We start from the raw sequence: 13,553 nt of genomic DNA, 5'->3' as shown, positions 1-13,553 counted from the left end.
ATCATATGTGAAACAGATCACCAGTCCAGGTTCAATGCATGAAACAGGGTGCTCAGAGCTGGTGCACTGGGATGACCCAGAGGGATGGGATGGGGAGGGCAGTGGGAGGGGGGTTCAGGATGGGTAACACATATAAACCCACAGCTGATTCATGTCAATGTATGGCAAAAAGGCAGTATAATATTGTAAAGTAATTAGCCTCCAATTAAAATAAATAAAATTTTAAAAATAAAATAAAAAAAAAGATTAAAAATTGCCAACTAATGATACATGCAAATACATGAATAAATATAAAACAAATTAAGTTGAGAAAAATTCAATTACAAAACAGTATACACCCTATGATTCCCTTCATATGAAGTTCTAGAAAAGGCAATAAATAAAAATAACCTACAATGCTAGCTTTTAGAGCAGGGAAGAATAAACTGGAAAAGGGCATGAGGAATCTTTCTTGAGTAATGACAATGTTCTATGTTTTTAAAGTTATGTGAATCTCACTGAGTAAATCCATTGTCAAAACTAACCAATCGGTACATCTAAAATCTGTGCAACTCAAATATGCATATATTACAGCTCAAAATATCAATAACCTCAGATATGCAGATAATACCACCCTTATGGCAGAAAGTGAAGAAGAACTAAAGGGCCTCTTGAGGAAAGTGAAAGAGGAGAGTGAAAAAGTTGGCTTAAACTCAACATTCAGAAAACAAAGATCATGGCATCCAGTCCCATCACTTCATGGCAAATAGATGGGGAAACAGTGGAAACAGTGTCAGACTTTATTTTTCTGGGCTCCAAAATCACTGCAGATGGTGATTGCAGCCATGAAATTAATAGACACTTACTCCATGGAAGGAAAGTTATGACCAACCTAGATAGCATATTCAAAAGCAGAGACATCACTTTGTCAACAAAAGTCCATCTAGTCAAGGCTACGGTTTTTCCAGTGGTCATGTATGGATGTGAGAGTTGGACTGTGAAGAAAGCTGAGTGCTGAAGAATTGATGCTTATGAATTGTGGTGTTGGAGAAGACTCTTGAGAGTCCCCTGGACTGCAAGGAGATCCAACCAGTCCATCCTAAAGGAGATCAGTCCTGGGTGTTCATTGGAAGGACTGATGTTGAAGCTGAAACTCCAATACTTTGGCCACCTGATGCAGAGGTGACTCATCTGAAAAGACCCTGAAGCTTGGAAAGATTGAGGGCAGGAGGAGAAGGGGACGACAGAGGATGCGATGGCTGGATGGCATCACTGACTCAATGGACATGGGTTTGGGTGAACTCCAGGAGCTGGTGAAGGACAGGGAGGCCTTGCGTGCTCCGGTTCATGGGGTTGCAAAGAGTCGGACACAATTGTGCGACTGAACTGAACTGAACAGCTCAAAAAAATCCAAAAAATAGGAACCAAGTTGATTTTTAAGAAGGATATTAATAAGATTAACAAAAACAAAGAAAAAAGTAAGAAAAAATAATTTAAGGTTCTTATTCTCATTTTCTCCTGCACACACACACACATACCATACACATCTCTATACACATATGTAAATAAAACCTTTGGCAATAATTTTTGTGGTGCTTCCTAATTTATCTATAACTCAGAACGTTAACAACAGATGAAGTTAATAATTTCAGACTTCTGGCCTCAAATGAAAATGATTATAATAGCCATTAACCCACTTGCTAAATAATATATACTATACTCTTCTTAGTAAAATTGCTTAAGATATCAAATGATACAGCTAAAATTGTTGAATGCTTGAAGAAAGAAAATAAGGAAACAATTTAACTTGCAGTGAAAGAAAGTGTTATACAGATTTATAGATTACAACTCTATGGGACAATCAGAAGGTTATTGGTAGCACATAAATATAAATATTGAATACTTTCTTACATAGAATTAGTAGCACTGTCCTTTTCCACATAAATCAAACATTATCAAACTCTGCTAAACCATTACTACAATAAATAATTGTTTTCACAACTGTTCTCTTATTCCTTTCTCCACTTCCAAGGGAAATTCTTATAATGGCCAAATCGGCCTAGTCATCAGAGTCAAACACAGTTCCTAGCTAAATATAGGAGTTTTGAATTTAGTTAAAATAAAATGTAAGGGGAAATTAGTCATTCCTGAATCCAAGGTACAAAAGAACAAGGTTTTTTTTTTTTTTTTTAAGAATCTAATATAAAGATATGAACCAAACAGCAAAAGCCATGTGAGGAGGATTTAGAGATCATAGTGGTTTAGAAAAACCCTGAAGAACTCTGTAGCAGCCAAGAAAAAATTTGATCTGCAGAGTTGTATATAATTTTAATAGCTCAAATAATAATATTAACCTTTAATGTGAAAATGTTTATATAAACACAATTTCAAATACAGTTATTGACTTGAATATCTATACAGATGTCTAATACTGCTAGTGAATGCATGAACACTCCTGAGATTGCATTTAGTCAACTCTCTGAGGACCCAACCATACTCACTATGTTCTTGAATATAGAGTGACAGACAGACCACCATGTCTTACGGTGGAGCCACGGTACACTGATTTGTAAATGGATTTAAATAGCAATGGGGCAGCTCTGGACATTTACCTTCAAGTAAATGCTGAGCTTTAAGCCAACTTTTTCACTCTCCTCTTTCATTTTTGTCAAGAGGCTCTTTAGTTCTTCTTCGCTTTCTGCCAGAAGGGTAGTATCATCTGCATATCTCAGGTTATTGCTATTTCTCCCAGAAATGCTGATTCCAGCTTGTGCTTCGTCCAGCCTGGCATTTCGCATGATGTACCCTGCATATAAGTTAAATAAGCAGGGTGACAATTTGGAACCAATTTTCCTGATTTGGAACCAGTCTGTTGTTCCATGTCCAGTTCTAACTGTTGCTCCTTGACCTGGATATAGATTTCTCAGGAGGCAGGTCAGGTGGTCTGGTATTCCCATCTCTTGAAGAATTTGCCAGTTTGTTGTGATCCATATAGTCAAAGGCTTTGGCATAGTCAATAAAGCAGAAATAGATGTTTTTCTGGAACTCTCTTGCTTTTTCGATGATCCAGCGGATGTTGGCAATTTGATCTCTGGTTCTTCTGCCTTTTTAAAATCCAGCTTGAACATCTGGAATTTCACAGTTCACGTACTGTTGAAGACTGGCTTGGAGAATTTTGAGCATTATTTTGCTAGTGTGTGAGATGAGTGCAATTATACAGTAGTTTGACCATGTGGATCACAACAAACAGTGGAAAATTCTTAAAGAGATGGGAATACCAGAGTACCTTACCTGACTCCTAAGAAACCTGTATGCAGGTCACGAAGCAACAGTTAGAACCAGACATAGTACAACAGACTGATTCAAAATTAGGAAAGGAGTATGTAGAGGCTGTATATTGTCACCCTGCTTATTCAACTCATATGCAGAGTACATCATGCAAAATGCCAGGCTAGGTGAAGCACAAGGTGGAATCAAGATTGCTGACAACCTCAGATATGCAGATGGTACTTACTAATGGCTGAAAATGAAGAGGAATGAAAGAGTCTCTTGATGAAAAGAAGAGAGTGAAAACTGGCTTAAAACTCAATATTCAAAAAACTAAATTCATGGCATATGGTCCCATAACTTCATAGCAAATAGATGGGGAAAAAATTGGAAACAGTGACAGACTATTTTCTTGCACTCCATAATCACTGTGGATGTGACTGCAGCCATGAAATTAAAAGATGCTTGTTCCTTGGAAGAAATGCTGTGACAATCCTAGACAGTATACTAAAAAGCAGAGACATCACTTTGGCAACAAAGGTCCCTTTAGTCAAAACTATGGTTTTTCCAGTAGTCATGTATGGATGTGAGAGTTGTATTATAAATAAGGCTGAGTGCTGAAGAATTTCAATTTGTGGTGTTGGAGAAGATTCTTGAGTATCCCTTGGACTGCAAGGAGATCAAACCAGTCAAACCTAAAAGAAATCAACCCTGAATATTCATTGGAAGGACTGATGGTGAAACTGAAGCTCCAGTACTTTGGCCACCTGATGAGAAGAGCTGACTCATGGAAAAGACCCTGATACTGGGAAAGATTGAAGGCACAAAGAGAAAGGGATGATAGAGATGGCTGAATGACATCACTGATTCAATGGACATGAGTTTGAGGAAACTCTGAGAGATAGTGAAGAACAGGGAAGCCTGGCATGCTGCAGTCCATGTGGCTGTAAAGAGCCAGATGACTGAGCAACTGAATGACAGTATGATGAAATATACTAGGAGTAATATTGTCTTTCCAAGGTACAATTATTTCGACAAAGCTCAATTTTCTAGACTTTTAAACTCTGAGGACAAAATATTACATTTGGTCTAATTCAACACTTTTTATAAGGACCAGATGCCACGAGCATTAAAGCATTTCTTGAATAATAAGAACTACAAAAAACATACATAAAATATCAGAGATAATAGTTCTAATGCTTCCCTTTCTCTTATCCTAGACTACACAACTTATTTTCTTTTGCAAAACTAACCTCAAAATCTCAGTGACTTACAAAAATAACATTTATTTTTAACTTCTTATGTGATGTCGGCAAGATGATTGTACCTCAGACAAACTGGTTCAATTTTTCTGGTTCTCCTGGGTTTTTCGGTTTATAGAATACTTGAATTGGGATGTCCAAATGAAAATACTCTCTGGGAAGTACATCAACCCATTTAGGTTATCTTTACAATGAATTTTATAACCATGCCTCCTTTAATGTTTTCTTTGTTCCAAGAAGATAACTTAAGTGGCAAAAATGTTACTCATTTCACTTTTCAACCTTATCTGTTTGTATAAAAGAAAGAGTCACAACACTCCATGGTGAAAGTTCTAGAATATCTGTTTTTCTATCAGTTATACCCTGATTACAAACAGCTACATGACTTTCTGAATTAAACTTCTTGTAGTCATCAATAATATGAAAAAATAAATGACTTGCTGTAGCAACATTCTGTCTCAAAACTTCTTCTCCAAAAGTAAATTCACTAGGTATATTTTCTGTATCTATTTTAACTCAGCTGATAGTTTTATTTTGCCAAAGCAAAACATGAATCACAACTTTTCCAGTCCCTTGTAACAATAAAATTTATAAGCCTCTAGTCAGTCCACCGAAGGAAAAAAAGATTATAAGAGAAGACACAAATTACAAGTATCAGTAGTTAGAGAGTGACCTGAGCTCTACTGAGCTCATGGCCATTGGGGCTAGTGCACTGGGACGACCCAGAGGGATGGTATGGGGAGGGAGGAGGGAGGAGGGTTCAGGATGGGGAACACATGTATACCTCTGGCGGATTCATTTTGATATTTGGCAAAACTAATACAATTATGTAAAGTTTAAAAATAAAATAAAATATAAAAAAATAAATAAAAAGCAGAGACAACACTTTGCCAACAACAACAACAAAAAAAAAGGTTAATAAGGGAATATTATTTTGTTCACAAATTTGATAATTTAGATGAAATAAAGCATTCTATGAAAGGCATAATCTAAAGAAACACACAAAAGGAGATAAAGATAACCTGAGTAGGTCTTCAGCTATTAAAATAACTAATAATAACCTTTCAAAACAAAAAGACCCAGTTTCAGAGGATTTCACTGGTGAATTCTACCAGCTTAATACTAAGTGAAAGAAGCCCATCTGAAAAGATAGCGTACTGTATGATTCCAAGTAAATGACATTCTGGAAAAGACAAATCTATGAATACAGTAAAAATATCAGTGGTTGCTGGGGACCAGAAGGTGGGCAGGGCATGAGAGATGAATAAGTGGAACACAGAGAATTTTAAGGCAGTGAAACTATTCTATATAATACTGTAATGGTATATACATAATACACATTTATCCAAGCTTACAGAACTATAACACACAGAGTGAACCCTAATGTAAACTTTGTACCTTGGGAAATACTATCATGTCAATAATGACTCATCAATTTTAACAAGTGCATCAAATGAAAGCAAGATGTGAATAATGGGGGAAACTATAGGGAGGGGAAAAAGGTATATAGGAATCCTCTAGTTTCTGTTTAATTTTTCTGTAAATCCCAAAGTATTCCAAAACAGTCTATTAATTTAAAAATGTTCTAGTTCTGAAAGTAAGGAGTTTCGAAGACCTCACTCTGTCCAAATGACAAAACAAAAAAATTAACACTGAAAATTCAATGACCGTTTTTGGATCTGTACGAGAGGAGAAGACACTGGGCAAACAAACTGCTACCCCCAAGACTGAAGAGAGACTGGTGAATACAGGGAGTCATGTCTTTCCAGAGCAGAGACTAGCAGAAAACACCAGGGAGGGCCAGGATAGGAAACCCTGAACTGTAACTGACGTACTGCTGGAGATGAAGAGAGCTGTGCAGACGGCTCTGAGCGTCAAAAATTCCAGATAGAGCCAGTCATGGGAAGTTCCCCACAAAATGTACCCCCAGGAACTTGGCAAGGTTCCCATAGTATATGGAGAAACTCTTTGTGTTTCCAGTAGGGGGAGAGAAAAGGAATCATTTTGAAATTGGCAAATATTGCTAATTATTAATGATGATTACTCAGTACAAATTAGAGCTCATTATACTATTCCTTCTACTATATTGAATGTCTGGGAATTTTCAAAATAATAAAAACTAAGATAGAACATTAAAACAAAAGAAAAGGCAAAAGAAAGGAAGAAAAGAAAATACTAACTACAGCACAGGGCTTCAAGGCCTGCGCTCAGGGGCAGCTGGTTAACCAGAGCCTAACCTTTTGGAATATTATCAAAGTCAGCTGACCTGGAGAATAAGAAATACCCAACTCCATCCAGCTCTTACTTTCCACGTAGGAAAAGGGAAATTCCCATATAGAGTCCACTCCAGCTATCCTGCTCCACCTAAGAGGGGAGAGTAAAAACAGAGAAATGCTTGTGAAGTTCACAGTTCAGAGGCACAGGTTAACTAAAAGATTAAGTGACTAACTTGCAGACTCTGAGACTTAATCATAAAAGTACAGAATGCTTCCCCTCCCTCCATATCCCCACACTACTAAAGGCCCTAATTCAGCTATTCCTTTCACTGGACACATTAAGTACGGCTCTCAAGGGAAAAACTACAAGGCACACCAAAGGCAAAAAAACACAATTTGAAAAGACCCAGTAAGCATCAGAACCAGGCATGGCAGGAGTGATGGAACGGCCAGATCAGGCATTTAAAACAACTATGATCAATATGCTAAAGATAAAGCAGGCAGCATGAGAAAACACACACACAAGGTAAACAGGGAGATGGAAATCCTAAGGTGAAACAGAGGAATGCTGGAGTTAAAACACCTGTAACTGAAATTATGTCTTTGATGGGCTTTTAGCTTGTTAGTAGACTGAGTCTGGATATGGTGAAAGACAGGATCTCTGAGGGTATACCAATAGAAGCCTTCAAAAAATTTCAAAATATAAATAATATAATCATCAGTAATGTCATCAATGTAGCTCAGGTTTGTCTACCAATGGATTCTTTAATTTTCAAAACTTTAATGAAAAGCTTTATTCCATATATACATTAAAAAGGAAAGCTCTGTTGGTTTGTATCTTAAAGAGTACTTAGGAAACAAAATCGGAGAAGGCAATGACACCCCACTCCAGTACTCTTGCCTGGAAAATCCCATGGACGGAGGGGTCTGGTGGGCTGCAGTCCATGGGGTTGCTAAGAGTCAGACATGACTGAGCGACTTCTCTTTCAGTTTTCACTTTCATGCATTGGAGAAGGAAATGGCAACTCACTCCAGTGTTCTTGCCTAGAGAATCCCAGGGACGGGGGAGCCTGGTGGGCTGCCGTCTATGGGGTCGCACAGAGTCGGACATGACTGAAGCGACTTAGCAGAAGCAGCAGCAGCAGGAAACAAAATCAGGGAGCCAGATGAAACCAACATTTAAGATATAAATTTGTTAACTTCTAAGATTTTTATTTGTTTTACTGAAAGTGAATGCTGAGATACAACAGATTAAAATTTTAAAGAATTTGTTTTAAAGATTAAGAAATGCAATTAAAAATTAAAAAAGAAAACAGAAACCATTGGTAAATGGTGTTTAATGTAAAATAACTTTATACTTTAAAATGATGGAACGCTAGACAGTCATAAGAAGAATATATGTTTTTCTGTGGGCAGATAGATGCTAATTTCCTGGTTATTTTCAGAAAGATGGAAGAATCTGAAAAAAAAAAAAAGGCTGGAGTTTGCAAGAGACATTTTGAAGCTGGGAAGAGATACTTACAGTGAATTATACAGCTGAAAAGTTAGAAAATAACTGAAAGAAATTTTCATGGGAGGATTAAAATGTAGGTATATTAAAAATATCCAGTTAAAGGAAGAGACTATTAGAATGAATTAAGAGAGAAAATAAAACTGTCATATAGTAAATCTACAAAAGATTTATTTAACGAAAATATATTTTCAAAATTCTAAAATCAAAGGGATGTGAAATTATATAACTAAAATATGGGTGGTGGGGAATTTATTAATACAATGTACAATAGAGTAGAATTAAGGCATTAAACCCTGAAATTTGATACTGAGCAATATTAATTACAAAGGCAAGTTTGAATGAATTATATGGTATAAGAATCTCAATCAAACTGTTAACAAAAATGTTTACTTTGGGATGACCACTGACCATTAAAAATTAATATTTCACAATATCCAGCCATAGGCAAGCAATGGAAAAGTCTTCTTTAATGTAGCAAACCAATTCCTTCTTTAATTCCTCTTCTGTCACCTGAAGAACTGACTCAACATGGCCAACCTACTTCATTCTTCTCCTTGTTCTGTTTCTCATTACATTCTTATTTTTCTGTTGGTCAACTTTTTTCTTGTGAATAGCTCAATCCTTTTTCTCATAATTAAAGCAAATGCATGGCAGATGTGGTCAGTGGAGGGTCATTTTTTATCTACCACTCTCTGACGCTGAGGTAGAAATAAGGGGCTCAAGCAAAAGGAACTGCCTTTATCACAAGATGTATAATTATTTGGAACAGAGACATCATTGTGATTGGCTTGTTGCTTGTCATCATAAAATTAATCTCAGTTTGGTTGCACAAGCAACATATCAAGGGCTTCAGGAATATTCCATTGTTTATAGAAGGTAAGAAAGTCAAACAGCCTTTTCTGTAATAAACTTGATCTATTCATACCATCACTCCTTTCATATGGTTTAGTCTTATTCAGTTATGTCTACCATGAAATAGTCTTCTGACCATTTAATTAAAGAATCTAAGATAGCAGATAGCTACAACGGTGTGATCACTCAAGTAGAGCCAGACATCTTGGACTGTTAAGTCAAGTGGACCTTAGGAAGCATTCCTACGAACAAAGCTAGTGAAGATGATGGAATTCCAGCTGAGCTACTGCAAATCCTAAAAGATGATGCTATGAAAGTGCTGCACTTAGTATGCCAGCAAATTTGGAATATTCCACAGTGGCCACAGGACTGGAAAAGGTCAGGTTTCATTTTAGTCCCAAAGAAGGGCAATGCCAAAGAATGTTCAAATTATCATACAACTGCACTCATTTCACATGCTAGCAAAGTAATGCTCAAAATTCTCCAAGCTAGCCTTCAATAGTACATGAACCAAGAAATCCCAGATGTTCAAGCTGGATTTGGAAGTCAGAGGAACCAGAGATAAAATTGCCAACATCTGTTGGATCATAGAAAAAGCAAGAGAGTTCCACAAAAACATCTACTTCTGCTTCCTTGACTACACTAAAGTTTTTGATGGTGTGGATCACAACAAACTGAAGAAAATTCCTAAAGAGACAGGAATACCAGACAACCTTACCTGCTTCCTGCAAAACCTTTATGCAGGTCAAGAAACAACAGTTAGAAAGGGACATGGAACAATGAACTGGTTCCACACTGGGAAAGGAATACATTAAGGCTGTATAATGTCACCCTGCTTATTCAAATTAAATGCAGAGTACATCATTGCGGGGAGCCGGTGAGGCATTCCACTCATGACAAAGGTCATGAGGAAGGAGGCTCGGCATACGCAAAGGCGGGATCGAGCCTCAGGAGTCCCCCCGGATATTCTCGAGCATTTTCCCCCAAAAAACCAGAGTCTGCCTACTTTATTGCTTTGTGCTCTCACCTCTGACTTTACTGGGGGCTGTCCCCTACCACCATCTCTCTCTCTCTCTGTCAAAGAGTTAACTTACAGCTCCAATTAATAAAGTTCCTGGGCAATTAGGAGTGTTTAAATCCAAACCCCTCTGATGGCTCTCTAACTCGCCTGACAAGTTTACCCGGACTCCTGCAGCTATGCATACGATTGTTTACAGTCTCCCAGCCTCGAGAGGCATGGGAAGCTTAAGATATTCAAATAGCTTAGAGCCTCTCAGAGAGTTAAAAACTGTCAGAATAAACTAGTAAAGGATTTCATTGATGAGTCAATGCTTGTTGCCAAGTTTTCACATCCCCTGAATTGTATCCTTGAATATGTATCAATTAATAGTGGGTATGTAGAAAAAATAAGTAGTGGCCTTGGTGTTAGTAACTTTAGACCCTTAAGGTAATAAATTCTTTCTTTGTTGTAAACCCATTACACATCCGCCCTATAGGAATGCAATTTTATCTTTGGAAGATGGTGCCAAACCTTGAAATAATTACTCTTAGAGAAAATAAGTCTTTGTTGATAAGTCCTTGTCAAGAGTCATAAAATGTTAGTAGGCCTTCTGGCCAGAAGATGATGTAAATCACCTAAACCATTTGTATACGATACATTTGCAGGAAAGAAACCTTGGTTTTTGATAAGAATCAAAGACTGCTGACTTTGCATCCCCTATTATCCTCTATGTGTAACTTAGGGTATAAAAGCCCCTGTTAAAAATAAAGCTACGGGCCTTGTTCACCAGCGCTTGGTCTCCCCATGTCATTCTTCCCTTTAACTTCCAGCTGAGTCTCCATCTGGAGCGCGGAACCCACCACGCTTACTAATTATGCCTGGGCTTCTAAGACCCACTCGAGAAGGAGTCTAGGGTGAGACACCTTCCGCTATTCGAGAGGGCGCCTGCGGCCTACGTAAGTGGTGCAAACTTCTTGTCTTGAAGTTTTATTGGTCTCCCGCGTAAACCAAGCTACTCAGCTTCTTTTCTCCACTGAATTTTCCTACTGAGCTATCCTCATTCTATTGTTCTCTATATCTCTAATTAGCATATAAATAGTCGCCTAGGCCGTCTCTCCTTCGAATACCCTGGATCAGCTGGGGCTGGTCCCCGGCACATCATGAGAAATGCCAGGCTAGATGAATTACAAGCTGGAATCAAGGCTGCCAGGAGAAATATCAATAACCTCAGATATGCACATAACACCACCCTAATGGCAGAAAGTGAAGAGGAACTAAAGAGCCTCTTGATGAAGGTGAAAGAGCAGAGTGAAAAAGTTGGCTTAAAACTCAACATTCAAAAAACAAAGTTCATGGCATATGGCCCAATCACTTCATGACAACCAGATGAGGAAACAATGGAAACAGTGACAGACTTTATTTTGGGGGGCTCCAAAATCACTGCAGATGGTGATTGCAGCCATGAAATTAAGACACTTGCTCCTTGGAAGAAAAGCTATGACCAACCTAGACAGCATATTAAAAAGCAGAGACATTACTTTGCCAACGAAGGTCCGTCTAATCAAAGCTATGGTTTTTCCAGTTGTAGTGTATGGATGTGAGAGTTGGCCCATAAAGTAGGCTGAGAACCAAAGAATTGATGCTTTTGAAGTGTGGTGTTGGAGAAGACTCTTGAGAGTCCCTTGGACTGTAAGGAGATCCAACCAGTCCATCCTAAATGAGATCAGTCCTGGGTGTTCATTGGAAGGACTGATACTGAAGCTGAAGCTCCAATACTTTGGCCACATGATGCAAAGAACTGACTCATTAGAAAAGACCTTGATGCTGGGAAAGACTGAAGGCAGAAGGAGAAGAGGGTGATAGAGGATGAGATGGTTGGATAGCATCACCAAATCAATGGACATGAGTTTGGGCAAGCTCCAGGAGATGGTGAAGGACAGAGAGGCCTGGCGTGCTGCAGTCCACAGGGTCTCAAGGATTTGGACATGACCGAGCGACTGAAAAACAACAAAAGATAGCAAAGATTCATCAGGCAGTTTCTATCATAGTATTTTTAAGGCAATGGCACTCTCCTCTGAACTCTTCATAACTTTCCATGATCACCTCTCTACTATACTGTGTGCCTAGGAGGATGGCTAGGGACTAATGGCCATACCTGAATAGAATCATAACTGAAGCTTGTGTTTTCCAAACACCCAATAGAACTTTTGGTGTACAGAAATATCCTTTTCTCTTTTTTACTCTTTTCCCTAATATTTTTGACTCCTTACTTTTTCTTACATTTTTAGAAAATTTGTTCACTTTAACGTAAACGATTAGGCAGCAACTAATATTCCTCACTCTTCTCCAAATTTTCCTTTCTTTATGATTTTTTTTGGCCAATACCACAGGAGTTGAAATTTCTCATTCATAAATAACAAACTAGCAAAAAACCTCTGACAAAGAGGTTTTGCTGCTTCATACTGAGAATGAGTCAGTAACTACCCTGGGATCAAAAGCCCCTCACAGATTGTTTTCTCTCCTTTATCTTACTTCATAGCCTGAGGTCTGAAAGACAATTCTATTCATGACACCAACTTTTAATATCTACAAATGATCAGGTAGTAGCAAGAGTCTTGAATTTTGGTAGATAATCAAACTCATAAGGCACAGTAGCCTTCATTCAGTACCACATTTATGAGCTTTAATAAAAGATGAATAACAGAGAACATAGCAAGCACCATGGAAGTTGAGCAGTGGTCTCTTGAAGGCCAAGAAAAGCTTCTGAGTGTTCCAGAAACTCCTCATTAATTAAGATTATGACTGAGAACTGATACTGAATTTAATAACATGGAGGTGACTGGTTACTTTCACAAGAGTTACAGTGTCATGTTGGGGTAAAAGCCTGATTAGAAGAGGTTACAGGGAGCTTGAAGAGGCATCGTAATCAACAACTGTGGTGAACAGTCTCAACGAACTTCGCTATAAACAGTAACAGAGGAATGGACAGAAACTTGAGGCAAAGGTCAGGTCAAAGGACTTTGAAATAGAAAAGTTTGCTGATGGTAATGACCCAGTAGAAAGGAAAAATAAAATATGCAGGGAAGAGAAAAGCACTGCTAGAATGACGTACTTGTTTAGGCAATAAGAAGTGATTGTTGAACATGGCAGGAATACTTGGAATATTTCCACAATGTTTTTCTGTAATATTATGCTACTTATCATTAATCTTAGGCTTCAGAATAAAGAAGTATATGCCAGAAACCCTTTGTTGCATTTTCTGTATTTTGGTTCCTTTTGAATATCTTGTTTTACAATTTCTTGCAGAAATGCTTTAGGGTAAATTTAACTCTGAAAAATAGGGAAGCCTACAAATCACTTCCCTATTCCATGGCCATGAAGAAACATTTTCCAAGATTTTAATTACTCAGAGAAAACTACTAAAATCAAAACTTGTGTAAAGGATCTGTGTATAATTGATATTT

The 13,553-nt window shown here is 37.8% G+C and overlaps 1 pseudogene across 1 annotated transcript in view; it reads right to left on the bottom strand.

The window, feature by feature from the left end:
- Positions 1 to 13,553, bottom strand: part of LOC147374460 (protein ILRUN-like) — a 161,969-nt pseudogene that overhangs the window by 14,409 nt on the left and 134,007 nt on the right. The window contains exons 3-4 of the transcript XR_015162781.1: positions 6,775 to 6,872; positions 2,592 to 2,785 (exon numbers count right to left, since the gene is read on the bottom strand). The product of XR_015162781.1 is annotated as a protein ILRUN-like (transcript). The remainder of the gene's footprint in view (positions 1 to 2,591; positions 2,786 to 6,774; positions 6,873 to 13,553) is intronic.

The sequence above is a fragment of the Bos grunniens genome, chromosome 4 (genome assembly GCF_055505025.1).
Source record: "Bos grunniens cultivar Pamir isolate PY7600 chromosome 4, Bosgru_T2T1.0, whole genome shotgun sequence".
In the NCBI taxonomy this organism is placed as follows: Eukaryota; Metazoa; Chordata; class Mammalia; order Artiodactyla; family Bovidae; genus Bos; species Bos grunniens.
This window is presented reverse-complemented; position numbering and strand designations above follow the sequence as displayed.